Source organism: Corapipo altera, unplaced genomic scaffold, assembly GCF_003945725.1.
Source record: "Corapipo altera isolate COAL_440 unplaced genomic scaffold, ASM394572v1 61411, whole genome shotgun sequence".
NCBI lineage: Eukaryota > Metazoa > Chordata > Aves > Passeriformes > Pipridae > Corapipo > Corapipo altera.
Genome location: NW_020884875.1, coordinates 1771657 through 1787347, shown reverse-complemented (window position 1 = coordinate 1787347; position 15691 = coordinate 1771657).

Genomic DNA, 15691 nt, shown 5'->3' with positions numbered 1-15691 from the left:
ACAGCCTGGTGTTGACAGATAATCCTTGAGGTCCCTTCCAGCCTGGTATTCTGTGATTCTGTGAAATTTGGTGGCGTAAATTTTGGAGCAACGTGTGTTGGTGAAGAAAGGCTCTATTTTTTCTTTTCCAACATTATAAGCAGATAAATGATTTTAGCATGTGTAAATAGCTGAAATTGAATATGGACCAGTTTCACTGTCTTAAGAGCATGTGTGCAATAGCAAGAATACATTATCAAAGATACAATGTCTGCTTAAGATCTTTACAGTTGTAATGATTCAAAATTTTGGCACACTAGTGTTTTTGTAACTGTTAAAAAATATACTATGAAAATTGAGTTAAATACTGAAACATGATAATTTGCACGCACCTCAGGCACGGCTTCAAACTGTAGAGTATTTCTTTAAAAGAAGGGAAATACATAGCATGACTAGATAATGGCAAACACTTTCAATATCCTGAATACCCTGGTTGCATTATGTATCAGTTTTTCAGGTGCCTGTATTTTGCAGTAAGTTGTTGCAGAAGGAATAATACTTATTCATTTGTATGCCATTCAAAAATGCCAATTATTGACAGTGTAGAAAAGCTTCACATTAATTTTATTGGTGTAGATACATTTTTAAACCATAGTTACTTGAATGAAGTTTCAAATGTAATCATAAGGTAAAAGATGTGGTCAAATTCATGATAACTTTGGTAATTTGAATAACTTAAAATATTGCTTTTTTGCAGTTTGTCTGAAGTCTTTACCACTTGGGAGTTTTCTTATGTGCTTATTGCAGAGTTATGTTGAAAACTGAAATAGAACATGTTTCTATCAAATATTCTTTATCATGCTTCAAAAAAAGATGTCTCATAAAGCAGCTACAAATGAGTTGTTCAGAAAAGTAAGTTTTCATGAATGACATATTCTACTAATTTTTAAAAATAGTCTGTGTTTTCTGAAGTTTATTGTTAATGGGGATCTAACTCTACCTCCTGTGATTTAGTATGTGTTCTAACAGTAGTGGTATTTGTAATATATTGATCTGCCTGTTTTAAAACACTGAATTGTTACTATGAAGAAGAAAAAAATCTCTATTTGTATAGAAATAACTATATTAATAAATTGGCAGACATACAATAATTGTCAGTTTTGTTCTTAGGTGAATACACTGAATGTCAGCCATGCCCACATGTATTCTCATGCAATTTCTAGATTGCTTATATGAGGGCACTTTTTTAGTTTGGGTATTTTGTGTTTGTAAAAGCTTGTTCCAAATCTTATGGCTGTATCAGGGACTGGAAGTTGAGAAAATGAGTCTTTATTCAGAGTCTTTTCTTTAGCATCTCTATGTTAGCACCTATTTAATTTATTTTAGTTCTACTTATAAGTGCTGTCCTGAATTCAGCCTTATGTGAATGGCTTTGTATATGTTTTTGGACATCCATCCACATGAATGCTCTTAGACTTGATATGTCTATTTTAAGAATTTGTATCTCATTTAATTGCCCAAAAGTTTATTTATAAAAATCTTGGAGTGAAATAAGGTTCAAGTTCTTTGCTTAACCCTTGAAATGTCACTGCAAAAGGGATCTAATTCAGTGCTAATGGCAAAACTATAGAAGGAATGTTTGTTTTTCTGCATGTCTGTGAAGTATCCTTACCTAGTCCTTCGTGACTTCAGAGACTTGGATCAAGCCTTCTTGGGGCCTGGTTTTCCCCTCTCAGTGAAATGGCTGCAAACAGAATTTTCAGGGGAAACATGGTCAGGATTTTATATACAAAAGATAACTAGTCCCTGGTGTAAGCCCTCTGTGCAGTTTCACTGGAATACAATAGTTTGAGGACTTGGCTGTATAAATTAATGGCAGTGGGATTTCAGATTCTAACATGGACATTCTGAGCTCATTGGGATGGGAATCTGCTGACCTTTTTTAATGTTGCAGTGGAGTAAGGGAGTAACCAGTGGGTGCTTTTTGAGCTCTGAAGATCTCTAAAGATTTCCTGGATTCCACTTGGCAATCCCTGGAGTGTCACATCCTCCCTGGATGCTGTTTAAGTAAGGAGTTGATAAGTGAAGTCATGTTTCATCTGTAGTATGCATTGCTGACCAGCAAGTTACTCTTTCTCTGATTATGTGCAATTTGTCGGCCAATTAATCTAAAGTGTGTTGGGAAAACTAGTTATGGGTTCATATCACTAAATCTGGAAGACTTCAAATAAAGAAATAGAGAGTACAACTATAAAAGAACATTGTAGAAATAAGGGATGTGCCAGCACAGCATTTGCTCTCTGCTTGAGCTAGTTTTAAACTCATTTGCTTACTGATCATACCAACAATACAGAACTTGCCTGGGAGCTCTATGTCTAAGGATTTACCCCTCTCCTGAGAGGTGGTGGATGACCCATTCCTGGAAACATTCAGGGCCAGGCTGGACAGGGCTCTGAGCACTCAGACTAGTTGAAGATGTCCTGGCTGATTGCAGTGGGGGGTTGGACTAGATGGCCTTTACAGGTCCCTTCCAACCCAAACCATTCTGTGACTCTGTAGTGCTTCCCAGCCAGACCGTGGCAACTCTTGATGGGTTCTATGCTGCTGTAGCTTGAGTCCCAGCAGTGCTGCAGCTGAACCAAGTTAAAAATCTCTTTGATATGTGGAGCAGTGACTATACTGTAGGCTAATGGTATTCCTGCATCCCATTTGATGTTCCAGATTAGGTGATTTTTAATACAACTCCCTTGCAAACTGTGCTTTTGGAAACTGAGTGTTAATGTATTTTTTTAATCAGTAAATATAGTCATATTTATTTGCAGCTGAAGAACGTCAGTTATGTATTTCTTTATTGTTTCACCTCTGAATTACCGAGCAGTGTGTGTACATTTCACCATCATTTCTGCAGTTTTCTCTTTGTCTGTAAACACCAAAAAAACCCCCCAAACACCAAAAATTCTACCCAAGTTAAGTACAAATGTTTGAATGTCTTCATGTCAAAGATTTAAACGAGTGAAAAGAATGCATTCAAGTCACAATGAGCTTCAAAAAGCTGGAGTGAAAACTGTAGCTGCTTTAGTACTCTGTCAGTGTTGGAGTTCTTAAAAAGTACAGATAGCAAAAAGCTCTTGTCAAACTTAATACTCCTACATTAGATTTGTAGTTCTCTTTTTTTCATGTGTTTAAAAACATACCTATTTTTATATGTATATTGAGAAATAAGTCCTCTACTCTGCTGAAGAGAGGTGCATCTCAGAGGGGAAGTGAGGGAGTCTTTTTGTGAGGGAAGGTAAAGGATATGTAACTTGTAATCTGTGCTAATAGTGACACTTTGGGCAAACGACAATGTAGCTTATTATTTAGGTAAAGTAACCTGTAACAGTAAGAAAAACTTTATACTGTAAATTTACAGTGCTGTAAATTAGCAGTGCTGGAAAAACTATGATATATAATCTGCCTTTATTTTGCAATCAAGCACTTGTAAAATAGCCATTAGCAGAATTAATAGGAATGGTGGAAAGCTGCTGTCTTTTCAATATTTATGCCTGCGGTTTTAAAATATAACATGACAACAATTTTTACATATGAAGTATTAAAAAAGTGATTATTATGATTTTCTGTGATTATGATAATTTTTATTTTGTTAAATTTATCTTGGAATACTGTAAATGTTGTGTGAAAAATGCTACATATTGTTTCAGTTTTCATTATTGCTGTAATTACTTGAAATATGGGGGCATTCACAATACCAAATAGAGATCACCTTATGAAGGAGAACTTTTTATGAGGCTTCTTAAAGAAATCTAACTTGTTCATTACAGAAAAATATGTGCATCTTAATTATTAACAAGAACACTGCTAAGGGGATATGTTGTGTCCTAGCTTTTATTTTTTCTTTGAAATTCAGAAAATTGTTACTTTTTTCAGAGCAGTTTACTTTGTGAATCTTGTAAACTTTTTGAAACTTTTACATTCCTTTTCCCTAATGGGCTCTGCAGGAATATGTACTGCTTCATGGCAGTTATCTAATACTAGCTGTGCCTCTAAGTAGTCTAGTCTGAAGCTGAGACACTCCTACACCATTTGATTATGTTAACAGAAACTCGGCATTCCTAGCAAAAAAAAGCACGTTGAACTAGATCCCTTTTTTTAGTACATTAATCGCTGTCATTGATTTTATTGCATTATATTTGGTACCTTCTGTTTGGGTCATATGGTAAACCCAGTTTGGTTTATTCTTTGTTTTTCTTAGAATGCATTGGAATGTGTTCCTCAGCATGCTTTTGTGTGCAGGCGTGTGTTTTAGTTGTAATTGACAGGCAATAATAATATGCAGCTTCAGTTATTTCATCAGGATAATGTTGCTATATCTGACGTATTCCTGTGAACTATAGTAGTTTTATAGTGGTAGCTTAGCTGTCACCGTAGAAATTAATTATTTTCTATAGAAATACATTGTGTTTCTGTAGAGGTATCTGGAAGAGAAGGGAATTCATTTGTAAGCCTAGGTTTAGTAATAGATCTTCATTCTCCAGTGTATATCAAGATAGGCTGTAGGAGTGCTGCTTATGGATAGACTATCTTCTTTTGCCTTATGATACAAGTATGAATGCATAAATACCTTGTTTTGAAATTCAGAGTTACAAATTTTTCTCTGTAGTGTTCTAAATTATTGTTGTACTGGACATATTTTTGAAATGTGTGTTATAATATATAGTCAAAGAGTTAAGCTGGCATGAAATAAATCATTTCTGCAATACATTTTCCCTGGTGTATTTTAGATATTCATACTTCTCCAAAATGTTTTTGAAAGTGATCTTTTAGAGAAATTGGACCTGTTTCTTTTTTTCCAGGTGGAAATCATGCTTACTTTACCAAACAATCCGGCCTTCCTTAGGTCATCTTTTTGCATTTTCTTTTAAGCAGATTAAAAAAGGGAAACTGAGAAGATTCTTTTGTAGCTGGACATGTTGTCAGAGTCTGAGAAGGAGACTCTGTCCCTTTACTGACACTCCCCCCAGCTGCAGAAGGCCAAACAGGGTCTGCGAGTGCCAGGAGACAAGAGGTGCAGCCAGGCTGGCAGAGGCTGTGAGCGTCCTGCAGCACCTGGGGGAAGCCTGTGAGGGCCCTGTGTGCTCCTGGGACTGAGTGGGCAGTGGGTATTGCTGTGGGGTGAAAGGTGAGGTCCCTGCACTTCACCCTCTCCTCTGTAAACACTCAAAGTAGGACACAATTCCCTCTAATTGACCCTGGCCACCAGTGAGGCCCAGCACAGGAAGGACATGGATCTGTTGGAGCGAGTCCAGAGGAGGCCATGAAGATGATCAGAGGGCTGGAGCACCTCTGCTATGCAGACAGGCTGATAGTGTTGCGTTGTTCAGCCTGAAGAAGAGAAGGCTCCAGGGAGACCTCACTGCAGCCTTTCAATACTTAAAGGGAGTTGGTAAAAAAGATGGAGAGCTACAGACCTTAGGGCCTGTAGCATTAGGACAAAGGGCAGTGGTTTTAAACTGAAAGAGGATGGATTGAGAATTGATATAAGGAAGTTTTTTGCAATGAGAGTAGTGAGACACTGGCACAGGTTGCCTAGAGTGGTGGTGGATACCCCATCCCTGTAACATTCAAGATCAGACTGGAGGGGGCTCTGAGCACCCTGATCTGGCTGAAAATGTCCCTATTTATTGCAGGGAGATTGGAACTAGGTGATCTTTACCGTTCTTTTCCAACCCAAACCATTCTGTGATTCTTGAGTGATCTTCTGTGATCTTCTGTGTATGTTTGTTTTTTTTTTCCCCCAGAGGTGGTTTGAATAGTGAAGTGAGTCATTCTCTGCATAGTTAACCAACCACACTCTTCCTCCAGATTTAGTGTGATAAGTAACTACTCTAAATCTACCAGTATACGGTTTAGATGATGGGAATTGTCCTTATCAAACACTAACTTCCTATTATTCGTGATCAGATGTTTATTTGCTTGGAGAGCAATATAAATCCTGGTGTTCAGTTGTTAGCAGTTGCTAATGAAACTACTTGAGTGGTCAGTGAATTTTACATCTTCTGCCAGGCTTGTGAATTAACTCTACCCTTTCCTCTGCAGCTGTGCCTGCACAGTGCCATGGTGCACCTGCCACAGCATATGTTGCTTGCTCATCCTAGTCTCTGCTCTCCATTCTGTGACAAAGATCTTAATCCTTTCTCTTCATAAACGTCCTGTCTGTTGCATCTTACCATGCGTTGGTTCATTACACACCATTGCCTTGAGGATTTTTTGAGAGCTTTATCAAAAAGCCAAAGTTTCTCAGAGCCCACCTTGGGACAGAAGACACATTTTTTCTTCCCTTCTTGGAGAACGTGACCTGAGCTGCAAAGAGAGATTCAGCTCATGAACAGAGGTCAGGTATCAGAGAGGTTTATGAATGTGAGTTATGCACAAACACAAGAAAAGCTCTCAGGTTCCTTCCACAGAAACAGTTCATCTGGTTAAAAGTGTGTGCTTAGAATCGCTTAGTCAACATCAAAGCAAGAGGACAACTGGAGGCAGTGACCAGACATGCTCTGTGGAAACCCACTAAGCCTTTGAAATCCAATTGAACACTTGGAGTTAAACATTTCATTGTCAAATAAGATAATTTCCAAAGCTTAGGAAAAGTCATCTTTTCTAAGTAAACTTCACAAAGACCGGATGCTGGTGGGAATTTTTCTTGTGTGTTCCCTATTCTTTTTTTCCCCCAGAGTCTGGCTCCTTCCATAAGCACTTGTACTTCTTTAAAAGCATCATGCTTTTTATTTTGGAAGATTTTACTGGTTTTAAATCTAAGGGAATCGTGAAGAAAATGCAAAAGTGATATACTACTCTGATACATTTCAGTTTGCAAGCAACAGCCTACAAGCTCGGATTTCACAAATAACTAACTACTCAGTCTATTGGAAGAGGCCAGTACCCATGGCAGCCAGTGTGACACAGCACCACCCCTTGTGCGTGTCACAGTGTGTGGAAAGGAATGAGGCGAAGTCAACCCAGCACAGAGAGAGGTAGGACAAAGGAAGAGGCAAAGCAGAGCGTGGGAGAGTATTTGAGCAGGGTTGCAATGGAGATGTGAGCTCTGCTGGCTCCTGGGGTAAGTTTACACCTTTTGCTGCTCCCAGCCTCACCTCAGATTTTCTGTAGGAAATCTGATAGCAACATGCTGACGGCTTGGCCCTTGAGGTCTAAAAATATGTAGCTTTGACTGTAGAGGAGCAATAAAAAGCTGTGTTGGGCTCAGTACTGTGCAAACACCCTGTAGCTTTTGCCTCTCATTTCTGGAATCAAACCTTTTCATAGTTCATGGCTTGAAGAGTATCCTGACAGAAGGAAAAGTAGGAAGTGAGCTGGGAGGGAGTGTGAGCAATTGTGCAATTCAGAGCACCAAAATAAAATACTAATTTTTTTTGCCTCTCGGACTGTTCAGTGGCAGGTTGCAAAGACACAGACAGTTGGAATCAGGGTTTCTGGACTAATGCTTAAAATGGCTTCACAAATCCCCAGAAACTTGTTATCTCAGAGCAATAAACAGAGACTGTGGCTGCAGGCTTGAATGCTGATGTGCTGTAAAGTGATAGCCAAGCCAGTGTAGAACAAGGGGACTGGGATATTCAGGCTCAGGGATTGAGTGGGTAGGCAGAGTCTGTCCCAGGTACCCACAGAGGTAGGAGCCCTCTGCTAAAGGGGGCGACAGCATGAACTTTGGTGAGTGTACCCCTGTTGTCAGTTCTGAGTGGAGGGAATTTACAGCTAGAAATAAATTAAAACCCTAAAAACACTTCCAGAAAATGTGATGGACTTGCTTCCTCTTTAAGCAGACATCTGTTGAAATCCTGCAGCAACATAATCAGATATTAAGTCGCCATTTACTGGGAACAATTAGTACTAATGAGCCTTAGGAATTACTAGAAACAATAATTACTAACAAGCATTAGGAACTAAAAAGCTTGATTTTACTCTCATTGAAATTAAGACCTTTGTCAGTAGCAGTAGCAGACCATGTCTTAGGTGTTTATTTCTCTGGGAACTCTTATAGAGCTTGACTGAGTTCACTAGTGTATTTGAATAAAGAACAAATATGAGACCAGTCATTTGATTAGCTACAGATTCTATCTATTGGAGCTCGTAGTTCGTCAATCCTTTGGAGGAATCTCAGCTTTAACGTTCACAGTGTGGCAATTTGTGGCAATTTTATTTACCACAGGTCAAGATGACGCTTCCCCATACTTTGGGGTAAATAGACTGGACCAAACCAGTATTCCTCCAGAAGAGTATGTTCAGTAACAAGGCTAAGAATAGCTGGCCCAATGTCAAACTGAAGAAATTTGAGCTCTTGATTTTTGCTCTGAAAACTTTTGGCACTTGCAGAGAACAATAAAACATGACAGTCTGTAAAATTATTCTCTGGTTCCAACAGTACAGTGTTGGATTCAGTAGTAGTTTCCTTGGATGCTTACACTTTTGAGATATTTTTCATTTCTCTGTTGCTTTAAAATCAAGAACTCCAATAGTCTCTGCTATCTGCCACCTTGGCTTCTGCCACAAAATCAGGAAAAGCAGGCTAGCAACTGTTACCCTATGTAGATCAAGAGAATTGTTAATGTCTTAAAAATAAATAAATAAAAATCTACATAAACAGTCAAACTTGTATTGGATTTGATTGTTCCTTCTTTTGCAACATTTTCAAATTTACTCTATTCCCAACTTTCTGCTGTTAGTGATCATAGAAAGAGGCACAAAACTGTTCTTCACATGGCACCAGAAGTCCACAGCTAAGTAGAGATGAAATACAGAGACACAAGACATAGAAGTGTTCATCCCAGTGGGCAGTCTGCTACATCACACACCTTAATTTTCTGCAGCAGAGCAGGAAGGATTAAAAACGTCAACCACGTTATACCAAACTTCTCTTTCGAGGAACTGAGATCTTTGAGCATAATATATATGCCAGTTGATTCATAAAACTCATCTAAGCGTTGAACTTATATTTGTAATGGAAGAAAAGAAAGACTCTTTAACTGGGTGCTATTGTTTTTGAGCACTGTAATTGCTACTTCCTTGTCAAATCTGTAAATTGTGAATTCTTTAAATTTTAATGATTTAGAAGTTAATGAAGTTGGTTAACTCTTCAGCTGATCCTGTTGAAAAGAATAATAAAGTATGTATAAAAACATCCTTGATACTTGTTACAACTGCAATGGTAAGCTTAAATTTCTTTCAGAACTTGTACTTGCAAGAATAAATTTCTTTCACAGCGTGTCTACTTAAACAGGAACACGTACCTTGTTTCAGCAGCCTCCTTGTCAGCTACATGTGTGACTGTCCCACTCAAACACTGCCACTTCCCATCCCACACCACTGCACACTCTTCTGGACTGCTTGCTCCTTTCCTTGTGACAGGAAGTCAGGGGTTGCTTTCCAGCAAACCTGAGTTAAGTATCATTGTGCTTGAAATAGCTCCAGTTTTCAAGTGAGACAAAGTCCTGCCTTCCAGAAAACCATGGACAGTCTTGCAAAACTCTAGACAAGAGGGTGTGCTAGTGGGCAAAATCTATTTAAGTATCTGTCTGTGTGTACAGCTCACTAGCTGTCCACATCAGCCACTCAATGAGAAACCTGTTGAATGTTCTGCATGGCAGCTCCAAACTCATTAAATCCCCGAGCTCAGTGTAGCGATACTTTCATCTTCCTCATCAATTGAAGAACCCGTTCCCAGAGTTGTCTCCAAGGTTTTACACTGACTGTGGAACAAGATTTAGGCAAGACCAAAGCAGAATTTTTCAAGAGGAGCCCCACCCTCTCTCCTGCAACAGTGAAGGACTAGGCTGAGGTCTTAGCATGGGCAGAAGGAATCAGTGTTTGTGCTGGTTTAGATCTGAGTTATGACATTTCAGAACAACCATGTGTCAGGAACCCCTAATTCAACACATTGTTCCTTTCCAGGAAACTTCTCTAGGAGAGTCCCTGGGCTAGAGAATCAATGAATCGAGTGTTTTGTAAACTTTTCAAAAGAAGCCTTGTACCACTCAAGGGTTACTACAGTATGCTCCCTGACTTCTGAATTAGACATCAAGGCAGTGGATTATGCCTTACCCATTCCACACACAGAAGATTTCTTGCACTGATGACCAGAAATGTCACAATGAAAAATCCAAAAGCTTGAGAGAAAACATCACTCCACCCAAGTAAGAGACGTGTTGCTTTTGTGCTTCATTTTCTTTCCACATGCCTCAGTTTAGTTTAGTTTAGAAATGCTTAGTATTTTATTCAAAGCACAGGATCCACCAGGACTTGAAACTGTAAGATTTAATTCCTTGAATGTGTATACCTAAAGTCTGTTTTATCTTGCAGCATTAGCTTTGACTAGGAATAGCAAGGTAAAGAACTCTATGTGCATGGAAAAGGGAGAGATGACTTCCACAGAATGACTTTTGCAGCCTTACTTCATTATTTGAAGCATATTATTTAAAAAGCCACTCTGGGACTGTGAGGAATGGTGATGGGCTTTGCAGGTAACACAAGCTGCCTAAGGAACTGTACACAAAAAAAGATCAAGACTGTGCCCTCCACAAACCTGTTGGAGTTGCTGTCAAACCCTTTCTTATATTCAGCAGTGCAGTCCTGGCCACCTTGGCCAGGTACTTTGTACCTTGGCAGAAATTGGACTATTCCCATTTTAACTCACACAATGATTCCAGTATTTTCAAATGGAAGACATTTTTAACATACAGCCGTTAACTCAGCCTTCATTTCTTTTTCCTGTGGATTCTTCAGAGGCTAAAATGAATCTTTTCTTAAAAAACGAGGAATAATTAATACTTACTACTTCACAGCTTTGGGGTAAAAGGAGGCAAAGAGTTCACAGTTAGTTCTGATCTGAATCACACTTGTGACAATGTCAGTCAAGGAACAGCTGGATGTCAGGCACTAAACCTCTTTGGAAGACCCACTGGCTGGGGGTAAGTCTCTCTGCTCTCATCCTCCCAATTTACCCACTTTGTCCCTAACTAAGAGACAAACACTATTTTGTGATCTGTAATGACAAATCCTCCAAAATAAGCTTGAAGCTCCAAATTTCCCAAGGGTCCAGGACCCCCTGTTTTTCTTTAAAAGCTGAAGCAGTCTCAGGACTTCTCCCACCTTATTTCTTGATCCTACATGACATGTCGGTGATGGCAGGAGAAGGCTGTGCCAGGTCAGGCAGTGCAATATCAGAAGAAAAGCTGGACTTGCACACTGGAGTTGCCACTTGGGGGAGCCTGTTACAGTCCAGGAAGCGTCATGTCATGGACTGCAGCGCAGGACTGCAGCCTCTGTCCTTGGCAAAGGTAGCTGGTGATGGAATAAACATGACATTCCTAGAGCTTACATAATATTTACAGTAGTAGTGTAATTAGAATTAACATTTGTCTTGTAATATACTATTCTAAGAAATGTTTTTTTATTCTTTTTTGTGAACCAGTTTTTTGGTTTGGGGTGAGTATTTTGTGTTTGGGTTTTTTTTCCTTGGCATCATCAAAATAGCCGTCTTTGGTGACATCCAGGTCGTATGACTGTTTGTACAGAAACTTGTGAGGTTTCATCCATCAGAAGATAGTGACTTCCCCCTGTAGATAACAAACATGACAGATTATGCAATATCTGTGTAGATGATGTTAGCAAATTCCTGTTAGCATTATCTGGCCTCAAACACAGGAATGGTATATCAGAAACATGGCAGTAGTTGTAGTCTAGTTTCTTGTTCATATGGTAGAACTACGTTTTCCATTAGCATAAATCCATTTGAGACCATATGACTAATTTGTTTTTAAAAAGGATACGTCTTCAGACAGAAATAATAGCTTACAAATACTTGAATGCTGACTCGTGCCAGTATTCCAGACTTGATTCTGTGTAAATGACTGCATCTTGGTAGCTGCTAGTGGTTTGTACTGTGGCAGGTTCCCCATCAACATCAGTGTCTGCAATAGGGATGTACTACAAGACACAAACTGAGAACATTAACTAGTGTAAAGGGCTGTGGTTTGGGTGACTCACTTCAGGGAGTAGTATAGACACTGGCACTTCATCTCTATTGCATCAGGCCTAACTACACACCTTAGACACCACACTTCTGAAATCAGAAGGAGCTTTGCCAAGGAGTAAAGTTAAGACTTGACTAGTGGAAAAGGTCTTGGAACACAGCAGGGGCTGTAACAAGTTGTAATTTGGCATGTGGAGTTAGAAAAGTGTGGGGAATCCTGCTACCATTTCTGCAGCATGGGGTGTGCCTACTTGCCTGCATTTACCTGTCTGTTGCCTGCTACAACATGTACCTGCAGATCTGTGCCACTGTCCAATGTTCCTTGGTCTCTTCCCACTCTATGCACTGTATGAGGTGGGGTCATGAATGATGGGCTGGGATCAGTGGTCTCCCACTTCTGGTGGCACTCCCACCTACCCTGCAGAGACAAGAGCATCCGGGTTATGGAAGAAAACCTTGTGTGCACTTGGAGGAGTTAACATAGTTGGTTTTTTTTTTGTTCCCAGGAGTTGTTCCCAGGTCACACAGAGGAACAAAAGTGTACAGGAAAGAACACGGCACAGCAAGGACACAAGTCCTACAGGCTGGACAGAAGGATCTGTGCTGGATCATCTGAATAACTGATGTCAAATCTGCTGGGCATAGCCAAGATATGCTATCACCTCTATTTGAAATCATTCTTGATTATCTGCTTGGTCACTTGATCACAGGGTCAAGTGAGGGGCCTACACAAAGACATCACTACCCTGCAGCCCATATAGAGAAAGACATCATCTGCCTAACTTCTCAGCTCATAAAGAAAGCACCACCCCATTTCAAGGGAAATGGCAATGGGGAGAGGCAAAGCAGTCTCACTGCTGAGACAAACCTCAGCTCTGTGGGTGTGAAAATATCACACAACCTAACAGTCAAACTTCCCATTAATGCGGTTTGCAGCTGGCAACATGAGTCACGTACCTCAGAAAGAGCAGGAGTGATGTTACAGAGTGCCTGTTGTCCCCCTGCTAGATGAGTCTGAAAAGGCCTTCATGTTCATCTCCCTTCTGCTGTGCTGAAGGTCTTGTTTCTGGTCGAAAAGAAAGAACAGGTCACATATAAGTAAGGCCAAGAATTTACTGTTAATTAAAATCTAAAGAGTATATTATTGCTAATCCAAATTTAATTGATATAGAAAAAGAAATAATAATACTGCAGTTATAACTTCAATGTGGGAAAAGTGCCAATAATAATATTTATAATACAATTGCAACATAAAATAATACAAATACAATACACCTATTTTTTTATCCATTTTCTTGGATTGTACCTCACCCTTCCATTGTTCCTCTAGGTCTTACAGTCAGCATCTTCAGAGTGCAGAATGACTTAAAGCTGTAAATCTTCAGCTTCTGATGTCCTTTGTGGGAATATTATCACACTGATGCTCTAGGATCTCCTTGAGGTCTTTTGTCTGTGACTGCTAAAATGCATTTACACCTTTCTCTTTTTTTTCACTGGTCTTCAGCTACATATTACAGGTGAGTTTACTGTATGTGGTGTATTCCACATATGCTAAAGGCTCTTAATTTTTGTTCTCTTTAGTACCCCTAAACCCAGTTTTGCCCAGGTCTGTGTTTCTCTGACCATTGATGAGGAGCTGTGGGATCTCCAGTGCCAAGCCTGTGTCCCAAATTTTATCACTTCATACCTGTACTGCTCTGTGCTCCATGCACTGTCTCCAGCTTGGTATTTCTTGATCCTGTATTGTGTTAGAAGTAAACATCTCCATTATACATACAACTACTAATAGTTACTGCTATCTATATAGAACTGCACCATATAAAGATAAACAAAATTAAAATTAATTACTGTAGGCAACTGGTCAGCCAGAGAAATTGCTGTCACAGAAAGTAAAGCTATAGGAAGATAAAGCAAGCTTGGCAGGCCTTCATCCTGAAGCTCTGCCAGAGCTGGTTGCCTGTTACTAGCAATGGCAACACCAGCTTACAGGGCCACCTTGCTGCTTTTCTGAGCATTTCTTGCTTGCCTCTCAGGGAATTAGGCATGTTATGGTGTAGTACATCCAACACAAGTCCGTATGTCTCTAGTTGAATGTTTACAGATAAAAGAGATTATCTAGATTTTGGAAGTTTTAGAAATCAATAGCTATGAGTGGAGCAGAGGAGCCTGGCAATAGCTCATCTTATGGGCGACAAAAGTCACTTCTAAAATGCGCAGGCCATGGAGAGAAGGGACTCTGGGACATCACAAAGCTCTCTAGAGCAGTGGGTGTCCCCAGCCATGTTGATGAGTATCACCAGCATGTTGAATGCTGAATTGTGCTGCCCTGTCTAGCATGCCCAGGTCGATAAAAGCATCTAACTCACGTGTCACCAGCAAGTTTCTGGAGTCAGGAACCAAAACAGTCCCTGGTAGTTTGGAGAGGAATCTCCAGAGAATAACAAGAAATAGCTACATCCTACTTGTGGTTGTTTCAGAAATAGTACCACACAGGCTGAAGTCTCAGCTGCAGTCAGTTTGGCTCCATGGGCTGGCAAGGGAAGCAAGCATTCCCCTCCCTGCCAGTACTACAGCTCCTCCCTCCACCACCTTCCTCCAGATACTCCTGCAGCTGTGCCTTGCCTGGCGCTGCTCTCTCCTGTACAACTACTGACATTGCTACCTACCACCTTTTACCTTCCTCCCTAATGGTGCCTGCATGATTCCATTTACCTGTAAAAGCCTACATTTCAGAGGACTGGGAGGGGCGCAAAAACGTTGTCAAGACTTCCCCTCCTGGCATATTCCTGTGCCAATTGCAGAGACTTCACAACAACCCTTTCTTCCCCAGGCCATTCCAGCACTTTGTGATTGTCTTTAGGGAGGCCTTTCTGAGGAGCAGCTGGCTGAAACCTTCTCTCTGGTTTTGGCTCCCTCCTCTTTGCCCCCTTCACTAAGGACAGATTGTTCTGTTTTTTGTTGCAGAGAGCTGCAGAGTGTTCTTGTTCTATTCTTCCTTACTTGCCCCAATTTGCAGTTATTAAGGACAGCTTTTCAGCATCAAAAGGTATTTGATCCCACTAAATGCTGGGCCCATTTAACTGATTTCTTCTGTGGACAAAATAAAGAGAGGGTTGAGTACAGAAGTTTCTCATGCATGTTAGATTTCTATTGCATTGTTTCTCTGTGGTAGACAGAAACTTGCCAATATTTTTGAGAAATGTAATAGAATAAAAAAAAAAAACTAACTCCTGCAACATTGTTTTTTCCGCTTGGCCTGAAATATTTAAAACCTTCAAGTTTCATTATTTCAAGGCACGGGATAAAAATAAGCAATTTTTAGTAAACATTAATTGCTGAACTTCTTAGAAAGCTGAAGTATCTGGTGTTTTAATTTTCCGTTCTCCAACTGAGAGCAGATTTGTGGGAGATTTTCAAGAAAAATAAAAATTCTAAACAACTACCTCCACTTCTGGAATGCTCCTGGTCTCAAATCACCTTCAAAAGCTTGTCGAGTGACACATGCCTTTAGCAGGTGACATAGTGTTAAAAAAATAAGATCTGTTTGTGCTGCACCAGAGTGAAGTGAGAAGGCAACTAAAGGTAGAGGTTAGGAATGCTGCACATGTGTAGCCAAGCAGATCAATCCATTGTGCAGGTGCTGCTGGCAGTGTGCACTCCTCCGCC